This window comes from Neolamprologus brichardi, chromosome 3 (assembly GCF_056152115.1).
Source record: "Neolamprologus brichardi isolate AB-2024 chromosome 3, ASM5615211v1, whole genome shotgun sequence".
Lineage (NCBI taxonomy): Eukaryota > Metazoa > Chordata > Actinopteri > Cichliformes > Cichlidae > Neolamprologus > Neolamprologus brichardi.
In genome coordinates this window covers 30,825,318-30,851,938 of record NC_142106.1, presented here as the reverse complement: position 1 = coordinate 30,851,938, position 26,621 = coordinate 30,825,318, and the positions used below count along the sequence as shown (strand labels likewise).

The 26,621-nt window shown below is 41.8% G+C and overlaps 1 protein-coding gene across 1 annotated transcript in view; it reads right to left on the bottom strand.

The window, feature by feature from the left end:
• gal3st3 (galactose-3-O-sulfotransferase 3) overlaps window positions 1–20,592 on the bottom strand; it is a 47,384-nt gene extending 26,792 nt beyond the window's left edge. The window contains exon 1 of the mRNA XM_006805492.3: window positions 20,270–20,592. The gene's annotated coding sequence lies outside the window, so the exon portion shown is untranslated. The remainder of the gene's footprint in view (window positions 1–20,269) is intronic.
• Window positions 20,593–26,621: the final 6,029 nt, after the last annotated feature.

Sequence of the window (26,621 nt, the reverse complement as noted above, 5' to 3'; positions counted from 1 at the left end):
TTGTTTCTACTGCATCACACCTATGGAAAAAAAGGACACATTTTTAATATGCATGAAGTTTGTGCATAAGCTCGATGAGGACGCACTGTTTGGCTTTCCCAAGTGTTTGACTGCTGGTCTGCTCCTCACTTCCACTTTCCCACGCTGTAAAACTCAATGCTGACATCACTGCTGTACTCCAATCATCTTTCCTCCTTAAACCAATCAGCCGGCACTCTGCGTACTTTAAATCACTCCGCTCTGCTGTCACTAGGGCTGGGCTATATCATACCGTTCACGGTAATACCGGTGTAATTTTGGGCAACGATAGGAAAATGAAATATCGCAATAGAATATGGGTAAAACGCGCATGTGCAGTGCCTATGTTTACATACGCACATGGCGGCGACGCAGAATAAGAAGAGCGAAAGCGGATCGTTGAATGAAACGGATGAACCAGAACTGGTTTGTAAAAATGCTGCAACTTCAGTGGTGGAACTGGTTTAGCTTTCATCCATCAGATACACAACAAAGCACTATTTTTGGTAGAGCATGCTAGCGGGTCGTCGTTATTACCGTGTTGTTTGGAAAATACGGCACACTTAAAATCAATCCTTTGATTTTTCTGAAAATCAGCAGTGCCCCTTATAATCCCGTGTGCCTTATGTATGAATTCTGGTTGTGTTTACTGACCTGGAAACGATTTTATGTACACAGCGCTCAAAAATCTGTCAAATGTTTCAGTACGACTTTGCTAAGCTATGAACCCGCACCGCTTGATGGATTGTCGGAGCATTACGGCTATATTAGGCAGGCGCCTCGCGGAGTGACACGTACTGTGCTTCAACATAATATTACCGTATTGTGTGTGTATAACCTCTTTTTAAGTTTTGTGGATATTATACATGGTTATGCTGAGGATATGTCGGCCAATTTCCACTGGAAATGCCTTTTGGTTAAACTGTCAGCAAGGAATTTGCACTGTTACGTTTTTATATAACTTTAATGCACATAAAAACAGCTGCTTGTTTAAGTGAAAATACATTGATGGGGTTTTTTGCACTAATAAAGTTGTGGAGTTGTAAAGTATTTTGTCTAGTGTCAATTATATCGTCAGTTCAGTTATATCGTTATCGCAAATTATATATCGTGATAAATATTTTTGGTCATATCGCCCTGCTCTAGCTGTCACTGTCCCTTGCAAACTTCTTCGTGCAACCCACCTCCACCCCATCTCCACCCGAACCAAGTCACTTCATCCAACCCTGCATCTTATCTTCACCACTTGCATCTAGACTCTAGATGCCGTAATTCCTATCACTGCTGGAATTTTCATTCTGCTGGTGAAATCCCAGTGATGAGCCATCAGAGTCTAATAGCATAATAGAATTCTGTATATCAATAAATTATGTTCAGTTCCTTCTAATGGTCTCTCCTTATTGAATTCCTTGTTGGCAATTAGGCCAGGTATGTGAAGAAGTCAAGCATCAGTTATGCTGTTCATGCTAGCATCTTAACAGGACTTGACACTCCCTCTGTAATTGTTCTGTGTCACCGACAGACTGATTGCCCGCTGCCGTCTATGAGGCTCTGGATTTGATCCACATGCTGGCCTTTTTACTAATTACCAAAGGCCACCCCATCTGTCTGTCCACTTCAGGAGCAACTCACATTTGCAGCATTTGCAACTCACTGATAAAAGCCAGCGAGCTTTTTGAACAAGTGTGTGCATATTCCTCTGTGGCGCAGAGGAGTCTTTAATGTTCCTTCTGTCTCCTATTGTGACAGCGTCTCAACTTAATTGCAGCGTGCAGGAGGCGCTTTTGGTTTTCCGCTCTGGTGCTGGCACCGTCAAAGCTCTTCAGTTTGAGGGATCTGGTAAAGGTTTTTCTGCTGGAAATATATTGTAATTATGAGAGAAACTGGTGTGTTTTAGATTCACAAATCTTGCTTGTTTGTCACACTGATGAAGTAGGGCTTTCTCTTTCATCTTTACCAAGTGGAGAAACGGAAACAAAGCGGAACCCTGCAGCGGAATAAACTGTCATCCAGTAAACCAAGAATATAAAATAGGGCTCATGTCCAAACAAACCTGCTGGATCACTCTGCTCCCTCACTAGTAATTGGTGCCGGGCTTAAGCACAGAGCAGCGGCACAGGGGGCTTTATGTAAATCCAACAACTGCAGTTTTGTAGCAGCAGCAAAACAACGTGCGCTAGCGAAGCACACGTGAACTCCTCAGGTAGGGCCAGCCTAGCCAACAGGAAGCTGCGGCCTCATCCTGTGAAGATGCTTTCTGGCTTTCGCCTCAGAACATCAAATTCATTTGGCAAAGTAGAAGGCTGTGTCTTATGTAAATGAACAGCTGAGTTGCAAAAGGCGCATTGAATTCCTTGAGCAGAATATGAATGCAGAAAGACGAGGGAGCGATATTTTGAGTGAGTGTTTTCCCCTGACACACACACACACACACACAAAAATGCATCACGCCCCATCAGAGTGAACTGCAGGCATGTACGCAAACACTTTTTGCTCACCCGGACAAAAAAACAGCAACCTTTTGAGCTCTCGTGCTCCAAATTGCTTTTTTATTTTTCAGTAGGAAGCAGACTGTAGTGAGGAGGGCTGCTAAAATCAGTAGAAATGTCTTTATTGTTCACTCCCGCCAGAGGCCCGGTCTTCTCTGTTGTTTGTTAGGTGACTCAAAGGTACTTTCACATGAAATGGATTTTCTTTTACAGAAAAATAGTCTTTTCACCATTTCTACATCAAAGTAGAAATTGTGCTTTTTAGCCATGCAAGGAGAATCTTAACTGCCGGACATTCGTGAAACTTTAAGCAGGTGTTTAGATGACTTTCAGTCATTCACTAAGTTTGTATGGATTTTAATTTCTTTACAAGATTTCTAATCAGTTTTCCACGTTATTATCTTATCACATTTATGCCACTAAAAATCACTGCTTATCTTACAGTATTGGTTAATCTTTAATCAAACCTCGATCACCTACTAGGTCTTAAGTCAAATTTGTCTCAAGGCAAAGGTCAAATTAATGATTTTAAAAGCAATCGTGATGAGATACTGTATCATCAACATGGTCTTTTTTTTTAAATGCCTCTTTTAACCCAGACATACATTAACTGTGTACCTAGATATAAGAAATCATTTAGAGTTAGAAGTTGACAATGTTTATTTACTGTGTCACATCAGTTAGCTCTGACTGAATCCAGCTTCACGATGTAGTGAAAACGCCTGAAATATGTACTTGTTGTTTTCATAATGAAGATTGCTTTATTTCCCGGGTAAAAGGAGAACAAACAAGAAACACTAAAAAGTTGCAGCAAACAAGAAAAAAAAAATGTTATTGGCACTGGCTCCCAGCTGAATCAGACTTTTTGCTGCCCTCATGTCCACAAATGAATGTCAGTAAGTTTGCGAGACTGTTTTCAGTCTTCACAGTTTTTTTTTTACTGCTGTTTGTTGTTTTGGATACTTCCTAAAACAATATATGAAAGTAATGAGATAGTGTCCACTTTCATGAGTAAATCATATAAGCCTTATATGACTCACTATATGAAGTAGGCCACATCTTATGCAAGTCTTTTATAAGTTTTTACTATTTCTTTTCCATATGGGTTACTTAAGTCGGGAATCCTGACAAAGTACTATAGTTTATAAAGTAAGCAGCAATGCAATTAGGCGAGCTATAATGCCATCAATTATTATTATCATTAAGCGTGCTGCTGGTAACTTAGCAGATCTGCTGGTTTGGGGAATTGTACATGTATTTAGCACGTCCCACCCAATACTTCATGCGGTCAGTGAAAAAATGTAAGTGTGTAACCCACAGTGCCAGATTTTAAAAGTTTAAATAGCGCTGAACAAATAATGAGCTCACTGTTTGTTGAGGCGCTTTGCCTACAACTGTACTAACTGCACAGCAGAACGATTAAAAAAACAAGAGCAACATTACACAGACCAGCTCCGGTCTTGTAATTGGATACCATTACCCCATAAGCTGAACCCTCACCCCTGCATAACACTGGCTAATGAGCCAATAATCCAACATTCAAGCAGCAAAAGGAAAGATCAATGCATACTAGATCTACATTACGTTGTTATTGTAGTGAAAATCCCTGCATGCAATTAAAAGACGTCGGAGAAGGCGCCATCCTTATTCATACCCAATTATAACCAGGTCAAACGGCCTTAATTGGGTGTCTAGCTTGTTGATTATTTGTGAAGAAGGCGGATCGCACAGTTTCTCATACTGATAGAAAAGAGGTCTCTGGTTAATTTTGGTTGTGTCTGCGGTGATAATTGAGAAATTAAAAAGCAAATAAACCATGATATTACCGTCAGTGTTGCGGGATTACTTGTGGAATAATTAGTGAGAGGAACGGACAGAAAGGATGTCCAGTTCTGATAAAACCTGGCAAACAGAAGCTCATCACCAAGGACTGATGAGGAAGGTTAATCCAAGGCAAAGACAGAATGAGAGAAATTCAACATGTTATTTCTCATATAAAAGTGGTAAAACTACATCTGTGGCTCATATGTAATCTGGCACTTATGTGAAACCCCTCCTAATGCACATTTTTTGACGTGCATGCTAGAATGAGAGGCAGCAGGTATCCTGTCAGATCTGGACTAAATGTCAAATCATCACAGTAACTGCAGCAAATATAATGATTACCATGGTTACGAAGCTAACAATGAGTCTAGTACAGACAGCTCTGTTTTTAAAAAAAAATACTTAAAGGAAAAAACTGCCATCGGCACTGGAATTATAATGCTTCATTGCATGTGCTACACAGTCATTTACAACCCATTTTCTATAATAGTTTGGACGCTGTAAAAATGTAAATGAAAAAAACAGAAAACAATGATTTGCAAATCTTTTATTCACCACCGAACATATGAAACACAATAAACTGAGAAAACGCACCACCTAAGGAAAACCTTTAGCTAATTTTGAATGTGATGGCAGCAACATGTTTACCACTGCGTAGCATCCCCCTCCTCTTTTTGTAAAAAAGAGTCTGGACGACACTGAATCCATTGTTTCCCAAACGCATTTAAAATTTTTATTGGTTTGACCACTAAACAGTTTTGCACTTTGTTTCCATACATTTTAAATGATTTTTTGCTCAGAAAAGACACAAGTGTTTCTGGATCGTCTGCCCGTGTGACATCTCTCTACATGATAGAGCTTTAACCTGCAGACAGTGATTTAAAATGGTTCCACAATCTGTAGAAAATTGCAAAAAAAGAGAGTATTAACAGAGCATCTTAAAAAGGCAGTCATGTTACTGAACTGTTGCTAATTAGTTGCAAAACATTCCTCCAGCTGTTTAAGTTTCTTTGAACTTTCTTGACCTGTTGCTGCCATCAAAAATGAGCTCATATTTTGTGTGAAATGGTAAAATGTCTAAGTTCAAACATTTGACGTGTTTTCTGTGTTCTGCTGTGAGATTTGCACATCAATGCATTCTGTTTTTATTTACACTTTACTGATGTTTTACTGATAAAAATACATTGAGTTACATTTTATATTTAACACATTTTTAGAAACTTGATTCAAACTAGGAGTACAGTACAGATAACTGAGGTGTGCATAATAATGTAATAGAGGTCTAAATGGTAAATGGCCTGTATTTGTATAGTCCCTAAGGACCCCAAAGCGCTTTACACATCCAGTCATCCACCCATTCACACACTGGTGATGGCAAGCTACGTTGTAGCCACAGCCACCCTGGGGCGCACTGACAGAGGCGAGGCTGCCGGACACTGGCGCCACCGGGCCCTCTGACCACCACCAGTAGGCAACGAGTGAAGTGTCTTTCCCAAGGACACAACGACCGAGACTGTCCAAGCCGGGGCTCGAACCGGCAACCTTCGCGCCATGATCGCCCAAAGTCTAAAGAAGACTACAAGCTGTTGCAGGCACCAAAAATCCTTCCGCTTGCACACTGCTTGCCCACTAATGCAAATAGACAGCTATGTACCTACTTTAGTGACTTGTCAACATAACATAACAAGTTAGTTTGCTATTGAACTTTTTTTGCCACCTAGTTCACGGCAAAGAAGCCTCTATATCGAAGTGAGCACCCATCTGTAATATGGCTAGATGTAAACAGGATGGAAAGTCTTCTATGGAGAAGTTCTTTCAACTCTATGAGGCATCATATCACTTAGAAAAGTATAAAAGTATTTAATTCCTTTTTCCAAATGACTAAAGGTGGTTCACATTCAACATTATTGTAAAGGATCAAAATTAGCAGAGCAGAAGAATTTTTATACCACACATTCTGTCGTCGAAGTCTGACATCTGCCTGACACACAAGTTCACTCAACATCGTCCTGTCTGTGTGATACAAGCAACTTCTGCTTGGAGCCACTACCCTGAAGCACAGATAAGGAGCAGGTTATACAGGTAAACTTCTTCACCTGTTTACTTTCAAACTGAGTGTTCTCAGACCCAGGATTTTTACGTTCTGGAAATCTAATCCTTTTTTGGTTTTGAGAAATTACTTACATTTGACCTGCGTGTGTCCTCTACAGAAACTCCAGCTTACTCCAGCAGTCCAAGTACATGCGCCTAGTATGGTTCAACTAACAGGGGAATCTAAAATGCTCATGGGTGTGAATGTTAGTGCGAATGATTGTGTGTCACTCTGTGTTAGCCCTGAGACATCCTGTACATTGCCTCTTGCCCTATGACAGCTGGGATAGGCTCCACCAACCCAACCCCACAACCAGAAACAGAAGAAAATGGATCGATGGATAGATTTACATTAAAATATGATTTACTATTATATCCTTTGAAATGTAGCATTTGTCTTTGTTAAGCATTGTTTTTTAAAATTCTTTAATATTCTTCTGATGCTTTGTATAGGCTCCTTTATCTTCTTAAATCGAATTTTAACTTTTGCGGACTCCTTTTTATTGTCTTTAGCTGTGTTAACTCCCCACCTGTTAACTCTCACCCTTATAGGTCACATATATATTGTCTCCGTCTTCCTTTATGTTGTAATTTTCCCTCTGTTTATCGCTTGACTTTGTAGTTTATAAGTTATCACCATTAAAAAAGTCATTAATGTTTCATTCCTGTGCGCTGCGTCCTGCATTTGGTTACGCAAATTAACCCACCCAATTTAATAGTTCCTTCTGGAGCCTCGTAACACTTTCACATCACAGTTTTTGCATATGAAGCAAACCCTGACCGACAATGATAAACAAACAAACTTTGATGTGAAAAATTGCAAAAAGTGCAATAACTCATTTCAGATCACTTGCTGCTGGACCACAACATGTGCCCATAATGGGCAGCATGCCACGGAGGTGCTCTGCTGTGATTTTGACTGATGACCTATTGTTGTCATTTACACTCATATTTCTGCACTCTGCACTTGTGATTAATTGCCGGACCAACAATAAGGAGTCTTATTCTACTCTCAGCTCCAACTGTCACCTCCAGACTGGAGTAAAGCAGCATCGGAATGATGAATTCCAAATTTTGAATTCTGCACAGAGTGTCAGTCCAGCTTCGCACGGGGCAGTGCCTGCAGATAACCGGCCGCTCTGAACCGAGAGCTGCTGTTTGAATAATTAACCACAATGGAACAATAAACAGGCTGTTCCCACAAGCTTTCCTTATTCTGAAAATGTCAAAAGCAGATGGCACCACGCCTGCGGCAAAACTTTGGTGTGGAGAGAAGCGGGAATGTACCGTAGAGGGGGGGAAACAAGCGAGGCAACACGATTAAAAAAAAAAAAACCATCTTATTTTTTTTGAACAGAGGGGGAAGAACAACTGACCCAGGCTTCTTAGCTAATACTGATACAGAAATGCAAGTGTCCTTTGTCATACAGCTTTACCGTGCCGGAGGTGTGTCTTTTTATTAGTGCATCGCCACAGGCGAACATAAAGGCAACGATGGCAGAAACAAAACGGGAGAAAAAGCCGAGATATTCAGCATGCAGATGATCACACAGATGAGATCCAAATGGAGAAAAAGTGTTGAGCGGAGAGAAAATATGCAAACACAAAGTCATTGAAAAGACAAAGGCAAGTTGCAGAGCTGATGGAGGAGGATAAAAGTACGAGTCGAACAAAGTCCTTGTGGTTTGACTTTGTCCTCCTAGTTTCACGGGAAAGCAGAGGAGCTTTCTCCTGAGATGAACACTTGGTCTGTCTGCCCACTTCCAGCGAAACGAAGGAACAGGGAAACAATAGCAGTACAGTCAGGGCCTAATAAACTCATGCTGTTCAGGTCATGAATGATTACATAAAAAATGTCAGTACTTTCCTGTTCCATTATTCTCAGGGTTGTGCTTTGGGTTTTCCTTTCCTGTTGAAGTAGCTCACATGTACAGTAGCTGCAATGGTCTGTTCACACCAAATGCAAAGTTAAGTTTAAGGGGAGCACAGTTACAGCCAAAATTCAAACGGAAATGTGAATCGTCACAAATTTGCACTGGGAGAAAGTGTTTACAAGAATTGGTAGGATTGCAACTTTAGAAATTGAGGACAAGCTCTGTGTGATTCCACCTTGATAAGGCGAGCCGTGTCATAGGATTTGGACTTGGTGTTATTGGTATTTGGGCAATAATGTATTCTGTAATTTTGTCTGTACACCACCACAGTGGGTTTTAAATCAAACAATCAATATGTGATTAAAGAGTGGACTTTCAGCTTTAATTCAAGAGGTCTAACTTGCATTATCTCTTCTCTGCAGACAAGTCGGCGTCTTTCACATAAGCTTCAGGTGACCAAGGCTTCTCATCTGTTTGTGACCAAAGCCACAGCAAGGAGATGTGTGGTGTAGCACCCTCTTTGTGACCAATTTCTCCAACAAACCTCCAGCAAGCACTTACAATCAGTCGGGGAATACACAATTTTTCCCTAGCAACCGGTGGTTGCCAAACGGTTGCTATGATTGAAGCCATAATTAGCCAGCATAGCTTTTTTCCAAAATTTGCTACAACTGCCAAATAAGATCAAAGCGCATCAAACACAAGTGACAATTCTTAAAATATGCTTCTTTCATATTTAAAACCAAAATGTATGTCCTTGTTGTTGTGTACTTTCTGTCCTCCCTGTGCCACTGCGTAGCATCAGTGCATAAGTATTAGCCTCAAAAGACCCCTGTAATATTGAGGTACTGGCACCTAAATTAGATTCTTTTCCTTCAAATTGTTGCTCCAGTGAAAAAACAATATCCACACGAACATAAAAAAAACTTTCAGGTTTTTCTTTGAAGTTTTATTTCTATAGCACCTGAACAGATTGCATCAGCTCTTGCAAGAAAAAAAAACAAACATGTGAGGCTCTAACCGCTGGGCCAGACACTACCATTATACAGAGTAGTGATGCAGACAGAGTCCCACAGAGAGGAAGAGGAATATCAGGAGGAGGGAGGCCAGACGGGACAGGCGAGGCGGCAGTAAGAGAGATCGCCCTCCCGCCGCTGAGAGAAGCTGTGTAAGACCGTAATCAGATTTCACACATCGCTCGAGCATCTCAACCAAACACCCCGACTCTGCTGCAGTCAGGTGGCTGAACTGATGTGTGTTACAGGAGAAGTAAAAGAAAAGCAGGGTGTTGAGTCATTCTACAGAAATACTGATATTATATTTTTTTGAATTTCCACAACCATTTATTTGCTCTACAAATGAAAATATTCGAAGAAAAATTAAAGAAGTTTAGTGATGTAATCCTTCACCTTTAGGTGTAACAAAACTGAATGTATGTAAAATAACTATCGAATGACACACTTTATTTGATGTAACAAAAAACCAAACACATGGTAACACGAACCATCAGGGGACATATGTGGCACTCAATGTAAATGTACCTGCCATGTAGAATGATGGACGTGAGGATTTGCATAAAATACTCAGTTTTTCCGAAAAAGAACTGTAAATGAACGTCACTAGTGTTACCAGCAGCAACTGAGTAATGACTCTGGTCTTAGCCATAAGGAAGCTAACAGCAATAACTGTCATGAAGCTAGTGTCATGAAAAAAAGTGGACCCAGGACTCACAGACAAACCAGTAACTGAAAAATGAATTAGGTTGAGTGAATAAGTCCATAAACACAGGGGCAAAATCCAAACTCTTAAACAGAAGCACAGGGATCCCAAACAGAGACTTTTTCCAAGTCTCTTTGTCCAAGGGAAGTGGCCAAAATAGCATGACATCGAGCCTAACACGCCTAACGAGACAAACGCTGACAATATACAAGGAAACGCGAGGGAAGCAGTCGAAACTGAAACACAAGAAACTAAAAATACACTGCAGCTCTAACCACCATAGGTTTACTTCCAAAAGGTTTCAAAAATAACTAAGAAACCTTAAAACTGAAGTAATGATCTGATCAAGCACATAAACCAGGAAATACACAAAAAAGACATGAAACTTGAAAGGGCTCACTGCTCAGATAAGATACTGTTTTACTGTAACACAGGTGTTATTGTTAGACATATTGGGGTTTTTTACTTTAATATTTTTGTACAGATCAGGGACAGAAAACGTTCCACTGAAAGCTGCTGACAAAGTGTGTTTGCATTCGTTTTTGAGGTTATTAGCTGTGCACAGTTTGTGCATGTGTGCATATCCATTTTGCTTACACACCTGTATTTACAGTCTTCCTGTGCCATGTATTTGTGTGTCTGTGCTCTTGCAGAGGATATTTTCAGAAACTGAGGACAAAAGTCTGACTTTTGACTGGAGTTTGAGTCTCAGAAGTCAGAGAAGACGAACACGAAGTGTCACAGTAATGTGGTGCTGATATTTTCAGTGGGGCAACGTGGTAAAACATGGGGTGTGCAGCTGATGGCGATGCTTAAAGGAAGGTTTTCGTTTTTCTAACTTGAACTGTTTGTGAGAACACAGGTGTAGGAGGTGGCCCCAGACTGACAACCCTCAGGCTGTCCTATACATTTTTTTAAATATTTTTTATTTTTTGCTTTGCTTTCGAATAAGTTAAGCTGTATGTCCAAGCTCGATCATTGTTAATCTGAAGTTGTCCAGGTGAATAGATGGATGGATGGATGGATGGATGGATGGATGGATGGATGGATGCATGGATGGATGGATAGATAGATAGATAGATAGATAGATAGATAGATAGATAGATAGATAGATAGATAGATAGATAGATAGATAGATAGATAGATAGATAGATGTGAAACCTGCTTGTAAAATAAAATGAGCGGGTGTGCCACAGAAGTTAGAGAGCCTGATCTGATCGAATAGTTTCTATCAGATCACCATTGTTAGACGTCTTTATTGATATATACTGAGGTGTAAAGGTCGCCAGATCTTCTTATCTTCTTATCTTTATGGGGGAAAGAGTTGAAGCAGGACTAAAGCTTAACTTTTGATGAAAGGTTGAGTTTTTGAAGTCAAAGAAGACGAACATCAAGTGTGATTTTTGTTTGTTAATTCCTTAGTAAACTGAGTAAGATGAGATCCAGTAACACAACATATGCAGTCTGTCATCAAAAAAATCACTCAGCATGTAAACAGTCATCGGGCTAACTGAAATATGGTATTATGAACTAACTTGAAAGTCAGCGATTTCAAAATGTAATGTTGAGTGATAACCTAAGGTGGTGGTACCAGGTTGAAAGACAGCCCGCAGGTCCGTCCATATACAGTTTACAGCCATAGGTTTAAGCATAAGTTATGTTACATATGCAAGCTGATCATATGAAAGGATGGGCAGCTGACGCTTTGCTGCCAGTTTGTTTGAACTTGAACTGATTTATCACTCTTTAAGGGTATTTGTTAGAAGTTATGGAAAACATTTCATTATGTGAACTGTCCTCACGTTGCTGGAAGCACAGCTGTGTGAGTGAGTGTTGTGCTCTCGGAGATCGTGCTGTTAGGACTCAGCCAGCTTCTCTGTAAAAACCTAATAACACAGGCCCTCCGGCCAGAAAACGGATTAATTAAGGGTCCACACCAGAATCCCCAAGGGGTGGGCAGCCCTGTGCATCGTAACTCCATGTAATGCACACACCAGCGCACAGATGCTGCTGCAAATAAATAAGGCACATGCACACACACAGGTAAGCAGACCTCATGATTAAAAACCCAAACACACAGGTAAAAGGAGTCAAAGTGTGTAAGAGCCCGCCTCTAACCTGACACCGGCAGCCTCCGGAAGAAACATCGTTAGCACTTCACAGAGGCTTTTACTCGCCTGCCTGGGCAGCTCAGCACACTCATTAAGTTCCTCCTCTTTATTAGACCAAACATATTGTTTCAGGATGAAAGAGGTGCAAAGCAGGTGGTAAAAATGAAACGAGAATAGTCAAAAGAAAACAGAAAAAAACTTTATTCATTCCCCCTGTGGTTCTTAATCAAAGAGAACGAGAAATTTAAACAAATATTCGAATTTCAATAATTCAAGCTGCACAATAAAATAATTTCCTCGGGTAAAATAAACAGCACAACACACCTAAAGTGAGAAATAAATCCACTGAAAAAAATAATTGTTTGCACTGACATCAGCTGAAAATGGATTATCATCATCAAACTATTACAGTGTTCAGCAATAAATAGCCGTGTGTTTGCCAGCACTGCTCGGCCCTCGGAGGTGTCCTCTATTGATCCGTGGGCCTCATCTTGCTCCTTGTAGCCTAATGAATAAGAGGTAATGGGATCCAGTCTATTGAAAAGAAGCTCTTTTTTTTTCAAACTGAGCCAAAGTGAAATATATTGTAAGTCCCTCAACACACGCTGCAATACTTCTTCAATTCGTGGCATCGGGAGTTCTTTGTGATGAAGCTCTTCGCTAGTGTGGAAAAGCGATATTCAGTTTCGAGTATCTGTTTTCTGGCTGAAGTCGAGCCAGTGATTCTATAGATAACATATCGAATGGCCTGCCGGAGTTAATAGCCACCACAGTGTGCTCTCACCGGCCATTATCATTGTTCTTATGCTCTGTTTTATGTGGCTTTATGGGCACTATAAGCTTCCCGTTTCATCCAAGGTCATGGGAACCGAGCTATTTGGAGGGCAACGACAGGATGTAAGTACACTGCCCAGCTTTTTCAATCAGAATTGCCATCAAGGGCCAGAGTACCCAAACCCACTGTATCTAACCTTGTTTCACTTTAGGTGGGCTGAAGTTCCACAGAAATCAATTTCAAAACAAAATAAAGGTAAAGCCCATTATGAGTTTGTGCCGGCAGCTCACATTCATCCCACTGGCAGAAATAATCTGATTATGGCAAAATCTCTATCTGATCATCTTGATTAGAATTAGAAGTTTCATCATAACCTGGTAGATTCAACCAGTTACAGCTATGTTTGGTGTTAGGGTTTGTTGGGAATTATATACTATTTAGTAGTTTGTCGTTTGCTTTTTAATCACCTGAGCACTTCACTTTAGTTTCGGAAAGTATGCTATAACATCCATTTTTACTGAGCAGATGTTACATCCATGTGTGTTTGTTGCTAATTAAGGTTATGCAATGTAAAAAATGAAAGGTCAAGAAGAGTTACTAAAGGTACAATGGTGTTTCCAAGATTAAGGATGAACTTATAACTGCATAATCCACAGTTGTGCTTGTGCCCTTTGCGATCACGTGGCATGAATGTTAAATGAGAGCCACGAATACAGTGATGTGAAAAAGGACGTTTTCTCAGGACTCTTTGCTGCCCTGCTTCTATAGAAATAAAGAGGGTAAGTAGAAACCATGTGCTGTGAATCAAATGCACTTGATTGACTGATCATCAATAAGTGTGAGCACCTCTATAAAAGCAAGAAGTCCACTCTTGGGAAGATTGCTGATCTGGAGCCTTTTCGCAAGAGTGGACGACCCAGCAAATTGACCCCGAGGTCAGATTCGTGCAATGCTCAAAGTAAATGCTAAAAGCCCAAGAGCTGCATGTCAAACTCTACAGGGCTCAGCTGTTTGGAAGAACTGCAGAAGAAAGCCTCTTCTCTCAAAAAAAATCCCAGCAGCTCAGATTAGGTTTGCAAAGTTGCATTTGAACAAAACCAGAAAAACTCTGGAACAATGTCCTTTGGACAAGGGCACAAAGTGGAGATGTCGGACCATGATGCACTGCACCACATTTGGAGAAAACCAAACACAGCATATCAGCACAGAAACCTCATAACAACTATCAGTGCGGTGGTGGAGGGGTGATGATTTCGGCAGTCACTGAGTGAACCATGAACTCCTCTGTATACCAAAGTATTCTAGATCAGCGGTCCCCAACCCCCAGGCCTCGGACCGGTACCGGTCCGTGAGTCGTTTGGTACCGGGCTGCAAGAGTTGAGGCTCAGGTGTGAAATGTATGGTTTTCAGGGTTTTTATCAGTTTTCAGCTTTATTTTGTTATCGTTTTTATTGTTTACTCGGTTTTCCTGGGTCTTTTCACGTGTGTTATGAATAAATCTTCTTTTTTTCGGTACCGGTACTAGTTTTATTTTGTTGTATTTATCCGCGACACCTTAAAGGCCGGTCCGTGAAAATATTGTCGGGCATAAACCGGTCCGTGGCGCAAAAAAGGTTGGGGACCGCTGTTCTAGAGAATCTGTCCTACAGCTAAACTTCACTCAAATTGGGTCTTGCAGCAGGACACATAACCTCCCGACCAGGTTATGTTTTCAGTACAAGTTACCATGGTGATTTTAGACAAATAAAAAGAGAGCCACCTTCATGACGCCGACGAACTTTAAACTCAGATTACCTCATAAACCCTTGATTCTTGCTTCATCGTGCACTCATCAATCCTATCAGATAATAACACGTACAACAGATAGCTCTCAATTACCATCAGTCACCATATTCATTACAGACACAATAATAAAACCGACACCAAAGGAACTGAACACACTGACAAGTCAGAGATTACAGTAGCATGAGGGAGACCTACACAGCGCTATGCAACATTAGAAGTTTTAATGTTGTGGCTGATTGGTGTTGCACCATGTGATCACTGCAATTAGCTTAGAGAGCATCAGCAGCTGCTAGATGAGGGGTTTGTGCCTCTCAGGGTAGTTAAACTGGAAACCACCCCAAATTATTCCTACTCGAGGATGGTTGTCATTATAATAATATTGATTTCATTTATATTCTCACACAGAATCATTGTAATGATAACTGTAATAAACACAATTTGATATCAGTCAAACTATAGGACAGGGCTCTTTGATCAGAAAGAAAGCCTGATCATCTGAGAAACTGAGAAATTTGTATTTTGAAATTTAAAATATTTGTGTTATTTGGGTAAATTGATGAAAATCTACAAATTTCTCAGTTAACCTCATGGTGTCCCCTGCACCGTATACGCTCTGACTGACTAGCGCAACAAAGAAAGCTTAAATGTTGTTATTACCACAGTCAGATTAGTCATGGTGCTATTCATAGTACTGAGAAAAAAAACAACCTCAGGCTCTGGTTCACTCAAACACTTTCCAAAAGTCTAAAGAGCAGAGAGTGTCTGAATGGAAAAGAAATTCAAGGTCAGGACTTCGGAAAAGGGAGGACTCTGCTACGTAGAAGTTTGCCCGACAATAACAACAGCACCCAGACCGAGATGCTCTCGGTATTAATAATGAATAATGCATTTTTGTGTTGTGCGGAACAGCAGGGCCATCTTGATACAGGACTTTGCTCCCATAATCTTTCTGCCCAGACCGTTTTAATCCAGGGTCTGCTGGTATCTGGCTATCGGACATCTACAAGTAGATGAAAGCGTTCGTACCAAGGGCAGCTCCCTGGAGCCGGGCCCAAACCCCGACAAAAACCCTCGCCCATCTGTCTTCATCTGGCACCAGCAGCCAGAACCACACATGACAGGGAACCGGGATAAAAGCCTGTCTCGTTTTGTGACAAGCAATAAAGAGCGCTCTAGCATTCATTTTTCATTATGAAGTCTTTGCTCTCTAACAATTATACAACAAATTACTGATGTCTCTTCTTCTTCATCTAGCAGGCTCCCCCAAGGAATCAATCACAACCAGGGATATCAATGATATGCGGCACCACGGGGGGTTGACAAGAGGGCATTTTCAACTCTACACCCTCCATTTTTGTATCCAGTAAAGCCTCTAATCTGAAATAAGGTGCATGCCTGCGCATCAAAATCTATTTGCTCCCGAGCCACAATGAGGAGAAAATGTACCTTTGCACTAATGCATCAAAGTGGCTGAAAGTTGGCCAGTTTTCAATGTTTGTTTGTGTGTGTCAGTGTGCGCATGCATGCTTCTGCAAGGAGGGTTGCTCAAGGCCAGCATCAACCTAACAGGGGATCAAGTGGATGGTGTGTGCGTGAGAGAATACATGTCTGTGTGTGTGTGTGTCTGCTGGCCAGGGTCAAACCAAGAAGTTTGTTAACATGGAGCATTAATCTCGCTCAGGCCAACATCCACACATCGCTAAATCAGCGCACGCACACACACTCCCTCAGTTCTCCGCGGTGAGCCGAGATGCCCACAAGTAAATTTTTAATCACATGCGCTCTAATCACTCAGGCTCACAGTCGGTCTTAAACCACAGTCATGACCTCCACTTGCGCACATTAAGAAGACCTCAGTGAGCACCGCATCCTCCTGCACCCCTGAAACCTGCATGCCCGTAAAGCCCTTCCCTGTCAATACCAACTGCACAGAGAAGAAAAAAAAGACAACGCTCACCATCTGTCCTCCTGTATGATTTTCTCTGCCCCTTTTTTTTCTCTGTGTGTGCAAGTGTGTGAGCTCTGCGATGCTTAACTGTCCCCTTCCTTCAAAGCTTTGCTGATACTGTTGCATTTTCTGAAAACCCCACCCACCCACCCTAAAATCACCATCTGGCTCCTTTTCACCTCTCCCCATCACCAGAATGTCATCTTTGTTGGCTTGACGGGGTACATGGAGGCGTTTCTGTCATTCAGAGTTAAATTTGAATAAAAAATAACTGCATTATACTGTATGCAGACACTCCACATCCTACTTCTCCAGGTTATTTTCCTCCCTTTCTTTTAGAAATTCCTATCTCACACAAATGGAGGAATTTATGCTACATACCAGCATGTCTGACTCTTTCCGCCTCCCGGGAACCAGTAAACAAAGACTTCTCCTTTTCTGGCTCGGGGCCTAAGAACGACCGTTTTCAGGGACAATGTGCAGCAGCCAGACACAGAGCAGTATATCATAGTCTGCTACAGTATAAATAAACTCCTTTCTCAGAGCCTTTAAAGGGCACCCTCCATCTAAAAAGACTTTTGTGATGAGCTTTAACACAGCCGTGCAGTGAATCTTAGTCAGCGTACTTTATCTTCGCGTTTTTTTGTAGAGGGCCGGTGTGGCCCGTGCGTTTGTGTGTGAGCGTTTATTCGTAAGTGTGTCGCTGTTCTATCCCTCCCTGCCCCCTCCATCAACACCACCTCGCCTCACCTCCATTGTTATTCCCTGCATCGCTGTTCTCCCAACAGAGTGCACATTCATCACTCGGTCTTGTGCCTTTCTTGTGGGCACGCCAGAGTGAGAGAGAAGAAAAAAGAAAGAAAGAAGAAAGAAAGAAAGTCAGGAACCTTTTTAGGTCCGTGCTTGTAAATGACCTGCCGCGAGATGGGGTTTATTAAGTCACCTCGCCTCCTTTCTCGCTAACCTACTTCCCGAAGACAGACGAGGAGGCGAGAGACAGACGGACAGAGGGGAGGCAGGTAGACGCACGGATCAAAAAGGAGCAGCAGTGGACCGGGTTCGTGCGGGGGGCGAGGATTGATGAGATTTCTCAGTATTTTACGTGGGCCGTCCATCCACCTGCTGTCAAAGCCATTTAAAAAGACACAAAAACAAGAAAATCTGGGAATTATTTCTGTTTTCTGAGACTTTTACAAAGGAGTCCCACGGTTATTTGCTTTACTTGATGGGGAAAAGGGGGGAAACACCATTCTAGCTTCCTGGAGTATTTGATGCCTTTAAAATGTCTTGTTTTGTCTGACCAAAAGTCAAAAACAAGCACCAAATAAAAAAATGGTGTCGGGGGGCAAATTCTTATTTTGACAAGCTGGAGCCTGCAAATGTCTTTTTTTTTTTCATTTTAAGCTTACTAAATGACTTGAATTATTCATTAGATGTGACAGCTATTTCACTGAGTGACTGAGCTGAAATAGGGACAACTCCTCTGATACTCTTCATGTTTATTTTAAATCTTTTTTATTTTATTCCCCCACCCAAGTAAATGATTTCTGCAGGGACAGACTTGCTTTGAGCGTGGCCCATAATTTTCTGTCAGCTGTCAGATTAATGAAGTACCCCATTAACATGTAACCAAAGTACATTTTATGTGTGTGTGTGTGTGTGTGTGTGTGTGTGTGTGTGTGTGTGTGTGTGTGTGTAAAGAGCCACTTCAAGAACCAACAGTGACAACAATGCGCATTTCCTTCCAACAAGGCAAATACAAACCTCTGTAAGTGATGCAGCAGACTGAAAAAACTTCAGCCAACAACAAACTAATCAACTAATGGAACAGAAGCAAATCTGTGTTACGGAAAATATTGAACAGGCTCCAGCAACAGCTGGAATCATTCTGCCATCATGCTAGATTCAATAAAGGTATAAATAGTCTGTCATTAACAGTTGCCCTCCTCTCCTCCGGGTGTACGAAAGAGTTCACACTGATAATCCCGCGCGGTTAATCTCCGCGTGAAGTTTAATTAATTTCCCGGCACAGGTGTTGACACTCTCTTAATCTGACTGAGCAGGAGAAATCAATCATCCCGACAAGCTTTGAGGCGCTGGCAGAGAAGATCGCGATAAATACACCGATTCCATCTCGGTGTATAGCTGGTTTTAGGCTAATGTGTCCGACAGTGTAAGCGTCTCAGCTCAGACAGGACGCGCTTTCGTGCAGTTCTCCAAAATCCTGACTGCAAGTCGCTGGCATGGATGACGAAAGCATCTGCCCAATGATCGACCAGTCGACAAGCAAACCAGTTTTCCAGGTTAAAGCTGGGTTTATGGTCCAGCGCAGCTAGCGCTGTTCGCACTGCTGAGTGCAGTGAGCTCTGTTGCCAGATGGAGGCAATGCACAAAGTATGCAGTACAACAGGTCTGTTTTACTGTGCTTGTGCTTTTGCTGGTCTGTCAGCCGGCCGAGGAGAAAAGGGGTATTATACAAATATATATACAAATCATTTACAGTTTTGGTTTTTGCCTTTTTGCAAGTATTCCATATGATTTGACTAAAATAAAGACCTCTGTGGAAAAAGAAGGTTTTCATGTCCAGTTCATGCAAATACATGTTGTAGTTATCTTCATATTACGATGCAAAATACTGGCACCTGTGTGTCCACTGACATGAAATCACAAGCTGATATTTTCCTCCTAAAACCACAAAGAAACTCATCAGACTCGAGATGAGCTGGAAACATCAACACCTGCTACCTGTCACCAGTTTCTTACACAGTTTAACACAGCTTCCCGCTTAACTGGCTCATTAATTTGCTCGAACATAAAGCTGAATGTGAAAATATTTGTCATCAGCATAGTTCGCGTTGCTATTTGAAGATACTATCAGCACCTATATGCACATGTATACACTAAAGGCGATGGCAATCTCCTATTTTCCGCCAGGTCTGTGATCTAATCTATTCAAAAAACAGACAAATCTGCAACATCTGGAGAGCGTAAAATGTAAGCAAATCTAACCAGTTGAAAAAAAAATCTGTTAACCTGGAAAACCGGGTTAGAGCAGCGAGTGAGTTTAGCGGGAGCGCGATAACCGGGAGGGGAAAAAAGAAAAAAAAACTTCAAAAGGTTAAAAAAACGACATGAAAAGCACGGACAGTGGTTACCGTGTCCACTCTTCATTGCTTTTAACACTCAGCTTCACTTCAGCTCTTTGTATGTGAGAACTTCGTTCTTCTCCGCCGCTGGATCGACAACAGCACCAGCACGCCTGGATAGCTTTGAGGGGTCGTGCCGGAGTGAAATCACTCCGCGGCGCATTTCCAAATGACACACATGTTGGCTCTGAACACCTTTTTTTTCTGAGAAAAACGTGTCAGCGCAGGGGGGTGGCCATAAATCCGCTTTTGGCGCAGCTATCGGTGCGTAATTGTCCCCACAGAGGAGCGGTGAGGATCACAGAGAGAGAAAAACGGAGCATTGGCACAATAGAAACAAACATGATCCTCTACAAATGTCCGCTTGTGACACATCGACCCCCCTTTTTCCCTTTTAAACAGCACATCAGACACGTCCACTGCTGCGCTACTACGGGGATTAACGCCGCCATGTAAGGATAGGGATGCTGCTATTACACCGTTACCGACCTTTGTTATCTCCGGAGCTGTGATGTGATGTGACGGTGGTAGCGGTGATTTCTCCCCTCAGGCGGACTGCGTGTCCCGGCCAGCCGGCTGCCTCCTGTCCCCTCTCCTCCTTCTTCTTCTCCCTTCTTCTTTTTCCGTTATTTTATTTTAAATTATTTTATTTGTTCGGTTTATTGGAGGACCTCCCGCTCCTTCTGCTCGCCTTCACTCTTGGCTCTCTTCGGCACTGTTTGGGGCTTGTTCAGGTGAAGCAGTCAGTGAGGCTGCAGATCTGCTGTCTGTCAAGAGGATGGTCCTCGCGAGCGACTCCTCGTGCTACATAACGACAGGCGTTCGCCTCTCTCTCTCTCTCTCTCGCTCTCTCTCTGCGCGTGCGTTCGTGACGCGCGAAGAACGCTGTGCTCGCGCGCTCACAGCAAGCACATATGGTCTTCACACACGCCACGAGCACATTAACGCGCATGGACAATCCTAACGGAAAGTCGTTCGACCGTGACGAGAAAATTATTGTAATACTTATGTAACGTTTCCCCGAATATTGTATCTCCGGCTCCGGGCGCTCCGTTAACCCCGCGCTCTCGGTTGTAAAGTTGCTTCTTGCCGTTCACTGTGAAAAGCTTTTGTAATGCCACGCAGGCTGATTTAAATTTGAAGTGGGGCTTCACAGAGAGCTCGCATGTAAATCTACAGTCAACAGGGGTGCATTTAGTGATTCACGGGCCTTAGGCAACCCCAGGAACGGGGCCTCCCTAATCTATTATTCACAGCATTTTCATAACAAAGGGGTGTTTAGTATGACTGAGGTTACTAATTGCAATGAATGCAAGCATTTAGTAGATTTATTTTTCATTATTTCAACACTTATACCCCCCACCCACCCCCCTCGGTTAATTACAGTTCCCATCCAACCCTCTCAAAATGAGCTGAGTCATATATTTTGTTTTAGCATGTCTAATGGAGACATTCCAAAACACCATAAATATGGGTATGGGCACACGTTTGTTTGTTTTTTTACAGGTTTACATGACATCAACTTTCTGCTGGTATCATGAGTAACAAGCCAATCATCTCAGCCTTGATAATCAAGTTGTCATGGAAATCACTAATCTTTGCTGCAGTGGGACCACTGTCGCGTTTAAGTGTCCTCCAACATTTCTGATCCAAGAGGCCCACTCAGCAGTCACAGTCCTCTTTCACAGAACTATAAAAACCACCAATAAAATATATTTGTTTCTTGAACACTATTGTGGTGGAAATGTTTAATGTTTTGACATCTTGCTATTTTGTTTCTGTGTCTGGATTCAAGGTTCTATAGCATCATGTTTTTGTCTTGATATTATCAGGCGCATTATCAGGGATTGTAACATGTAGTCCTTTTACGGAATGACTCAGTTGCGACATAAACTCAAGTTATCACTTTCACACGTTGTTCTGATTGTATTCTGTGACCGTGCTGGGTGAATAACTTGATCTATCCAATCGTTCTCTTCCAATCATCCTCATCAGGGTTGTCTAACATAAATGCTGCTTCTGTTCTAGGACAAAAAAAAATACACACCCCTAAGAGAGAAATAAAACAAACAGACCAAAATATGAAATAAGAAATCTTGGTACAACGGGGAGCGATTTTAAAAAATATGTGATGTTCTTGTCTAATCCAAAAGTCAGCGTACTGGGATAAAGCAGTGCTAGAAGACTGTTAACAGCACGACCATTAGGCAGGGAGGGAGAAAAACACAGTCACACAGGCAGCGGCACGGAGCCGCGTGCCATGATCCAGGAGGAAGTGTCAAAGTATGTGGATGGTGCTGTCGGCCCTCCAGCTTAGCCTCTGCTTTCGGGAACATAGAAGTAACACAGAGAAGTTCTTTGTTGTGTTAGAAACAACGACAGCTCTCAGCTTGGAGTCCATTCTCTGTGCTTGTCTCTTAGGTGTTTTGGGTTTTTTTTAAACACTGGCTGTTCTTTCATGTTTCTTCCTGTTAATGGTGAACTCTACTGTGGTTCCCTTTACTATTCTACTCTATTCTACATATGCATTGCATCACTGAGATTGGGTTATGCGCAGACGTTGCTTTGGAGAACTGGACGCAAATCGAAAATCTTTTACGGTGCATGGCTAAAAACCTACAGAAACAGATAAAGAACCATTAATTCCACCTCGAAATCAAATAGTAGAAACTGCCGTAGTAGGTTTTCATTGTTACTCGGAAAGACTAGCTCTTTGGCGTCTGCGAGGAACCGCGAACAGATTGCGTTCCTGCGTGGAATGGTAATTGCTAAAAAGTTAATCCTACAGCAGTGGAAATAAAAAGGCTCAGCACCCACATTTGAGCTTTGGATGGGAGAAATGATGAATACATCACATTTGGAGAGTCTGAGACTTCTGAGCGATAACAGACTCAATAAATCGGAGACATCCTGGAATCCTGCACGAGCATTTTTGAAAACAAAACAGGCCGTGCTGTTCCAAACAAGCTTTAATGCTGCTTCAAGGATCACTGTTGTTAGAGGTGCTGTTTCTCTCTTCTATTGAAAAAAAACCCAATACAATTATTGGATATAAAATTGTCATCGTACTTATAGCAGATCTTTTATTTATTTATTTTTTTAATGGTGTCGCGTGTGAGTCTTGCAATGCTAATTGGCTCGAGTGTCCCCCTTATCGTCTCTTTCCTGGTTGGCCCTGGAGGTTTACAACACTCTCACAATCTGACCCACGTCGATTTTTATCGCCCTGCCTCTCTCTCCCCTGCCATTTGAAGTCAACTTTTAAACGCTCTTTACTAAGAAACATAGATCCTCTTTTCTCACGCTCGTTACCGTCTCCTTAAACTGGCTCTTTATAAGTTATTATTCTCGTTTGTATTTATTTTGCCTGTACTGTGTATTGCAACTTATTTCCACTCCCTTCTTTTGTAGTCACGTTTGTTTTTTATCTCCGTTACTCAAAAACACGTCTCAAAGACTTAGTAGTCGTCATATTTTCCATCCTGTTCTTACAATGTTCCTGTGAACTAATAATGAGTCACCTGTAGTGTATTTAAAGGACAGTTGGACTCTTTCTGGCTTTTACCTCCTAATAAATCCCACGTTCCTATTTTTGGGGGGTGAGGTTAAGGATGCTTCCTGAATCCTGACGGACAGACTGAGTAACGATCTGGACTCGGGGGTGTAATAAATTAATGAGTTATTGTGTTTGCAGCGTATTGCCTCCTCCATACGGGTTATTATTCTTGTGAAGAACAGTGCAGACTTTGATTAGGCAACGCTGTCGCTTCTTCCTATTGATCCTGTTTGTGATGAGCTGCAGAGATTGGCCGAAGCTTGTTAAACACCCCGCTGGCATTATAAATTCATTGTTTTTAGCTTGTTTGTGGACCGGCAGTAATGCATGACACCGCCGTGCTGAATGGATATTGTTTAATGGGCTGCTTTCTGATTGATTGGGCGCTTTCTTGTGGCTCCTCTGCAGCTTTTTATGGTGTGTGCTTGATGTGATTCGAGAAGCAGGGACAGATGTTTCTAAAACTTTACTGACTTTTTCTTCTTTGATACAACTGGTTGTTTTTGAGCATTAAAAAATATTAAAGACTTGCAATGGCTAAATGACTTTTTATATTCAAAAGGCTTCAAAAGAGGCTTCTTAAGAAAGAGATACCAGCAAAGTATTATTCAACATTATATCTGTTTATATAATTACTTTTATTGATTTGTGTAGACAAGAATCAGGTCAGCCTGGACTGACAAAACTTAAAAAAAACCCTGACTTTATCAATATTTTGTACTTCAGAACCAAAGCAAACGTCCATCGTGTTCCACACCATGAATGGCACAAAAGATTGAAAAGAACTGAGGCAGGACAGAGTCATGCACCATTTACTTTATTTTTAAATTATTTACAATCTCTGCCCGCTTGCAGAGATCCCCAGACACGCCTCACTTCATCTTCCATTCGAGCTGTCAGGGTGCAATCAGCAGACATGGAGGGCGCTCTGGATGGTCCGTGACGTTACTTTGACCTGTTCAGGGTCCCTCACGCTACTAACGAGACCCACCGCGCTCCTGCTGTCGGGCTCAATAAGTCAAGGTTGTGATGTTGTGGACAATGTTGCTGGTATATAATATGTGTCTGTGGTGTGCTTACCAGCCATGATTTCAGCTTTTTGACAGGTTACAGCAATAAACTGTTTGGTTATCATAAAGATTCAGAAGAATAAAAACTACACTGCAAAAACTCAAAATCTTACCAAGTATATTTGTCTAATTTCAAGTCAAAATATTAAGTGAAAAAAATCTGCCAGTGAAACAAGTGAAAATGATCTAGTTTGTCTGTAGTTTCAAGATTAACTGTCTTGAAATGTTGCTTAGTAGCTGTTTTTTGTCTTATTTTAAGTGTAATGAGATGTTTTGACTAGAAATAAGACAAATATACTTAAGATAAGATAACTCTTTATTGTCATTGCACAGTCATACATAGTACAATAGTACAATGAAATTGGAAAACTGTCCTACGTCGGCACTACATATAACACAACACAACACGACATGACACATCACAACGCAACACAAACAACACAACACAGTATAATAACTTAGTAATAAAAAAGAAGAATAAGTGCATTTTTATTGCACACTGTTATTATTGCACATTAATTATTATTGCACCTTGTTATAAATATAAATATTATTATTGTTATTGTTGTTTTAAACATTGTTACCTCCCCCCTAAAAAAGTCCAGGGAGGTAGCCAATCAGGTCAGCTATTTGCATTGATCAGGGCTATTGCCCTGTTGTAAAAGCTGTCCTTGAGTCTATTTGTCCCGGACCTCAGCAGCCTGAACCTCCTGCCGGACGGCAGCAGCTTAAACACCCGGTGTCCTGGGTGTGTACCGTCCCGTAGGATGCTGCGGGCCCTCTTGAGACAGCGAGTGCTGTAGAGGTCCTTCAGGGAGGGAAGAGGATGTCCAATGATTTTTTGGGCCATATTGATGACCCTCTGGAGTGCCTTTCTGTGTGCTGTGGTGCAGCTGGAGAACCACACACCGATGCAATACGTCAGCACACTTTCAATGGAGCAGCGGTAGAAGACGGTCAGCAGCTCCTTCTTCAGGTCCATTTTTCTGAGGATTCTCAGAAAGTGGAGACGCTGTTGGGCCTTCTTTAAGACCGCAGAGGTGTTAGAGCTCCATTGGAGGTCTGTGTCTATGTGCACTCCCAGAAACTTGAAACTGGAGACCCTTTCCACGCACTCCCCGTTGATGCTGACAGGCTGCAGCTCGGACTTCCTCCTTCTGAAGTCAACTACCAGTTCTTTTGTCTTGGTGGTATTAAGGTCCAGGTTGTTATCTACACACCAATCTGACAGCCTCTGAACTTCAGCTCTGTACGCCGTCTCATCTCCCCCAGAGATGAGCCTCACCACGGTGGTATCATCTGCAAACTTGATGACTGTGTTGTCTGGGTGGGAACTAACACAGTCATGTGTGTACAGAGTGTACAGTAGGGGACTCAGTAAGAGTTTGAGTTTTACAGCGGTTCAACACAAGTCTTGAGATGATTGCTCTGAAGCAGCTGACATAAAACTATATGGGTGTTGGATAGCACTCAAAACAGATAGCACCTGGTAAACAACACTAAGTGGAAATGAAACAGCGATCAGTATGTAATTTCCAGATTTAAAGAGACCAAAGAGCTTTGTTTTTGGTGCCTCTAGCAAATTCGATCATAATTGATATTGTAAATGGTAACTCCCACAAAGCTTTAGTCCACCTGAACTGGAAATGTGAGATCTGTTGTTATTACTACACTGATTACATCGACCAGTATGCAAATACAACCCCTATTCCAAAAGAACTCTTTGACTCTTGTAAAAACATATAGCAGTCAGTGAGGCTGCTATATGTTCCAGTAACATGTTTTATATGTCTGTGACCTTCATGCCAATGGGACACACTATATTAAAAGCAGGTATGATTCTTTTATGCAAATCACTGCATGGCCTCACAGACACTTCTAGAAATCGGTGTCTGTGAACCCAGCTCGCTGTGCCATTAAAGATATGTCATGCACACAGGAAGCCAGGGTTGACAAATTAAATGTAAACATTTGCAAATAACATGAAACGTGCACACTGAAGCATGTCGGGCAGTATCCTAGCATCGTTTTCAACACGGTAATGAATCCTATTTATTTGACTGCAATAAAGAATGCCTGGACCTCTCACTCGTTTTCCTCTTGCGGCTTGTTGCTGGCTGTAACTGCTTTCTTTCCCTTGGCAGAAGCTGCTGTTTTCAGCAAAACCTCTAAAATCTCACTGTACACCAATAAGAATGTTTAAAAAAACCACTTT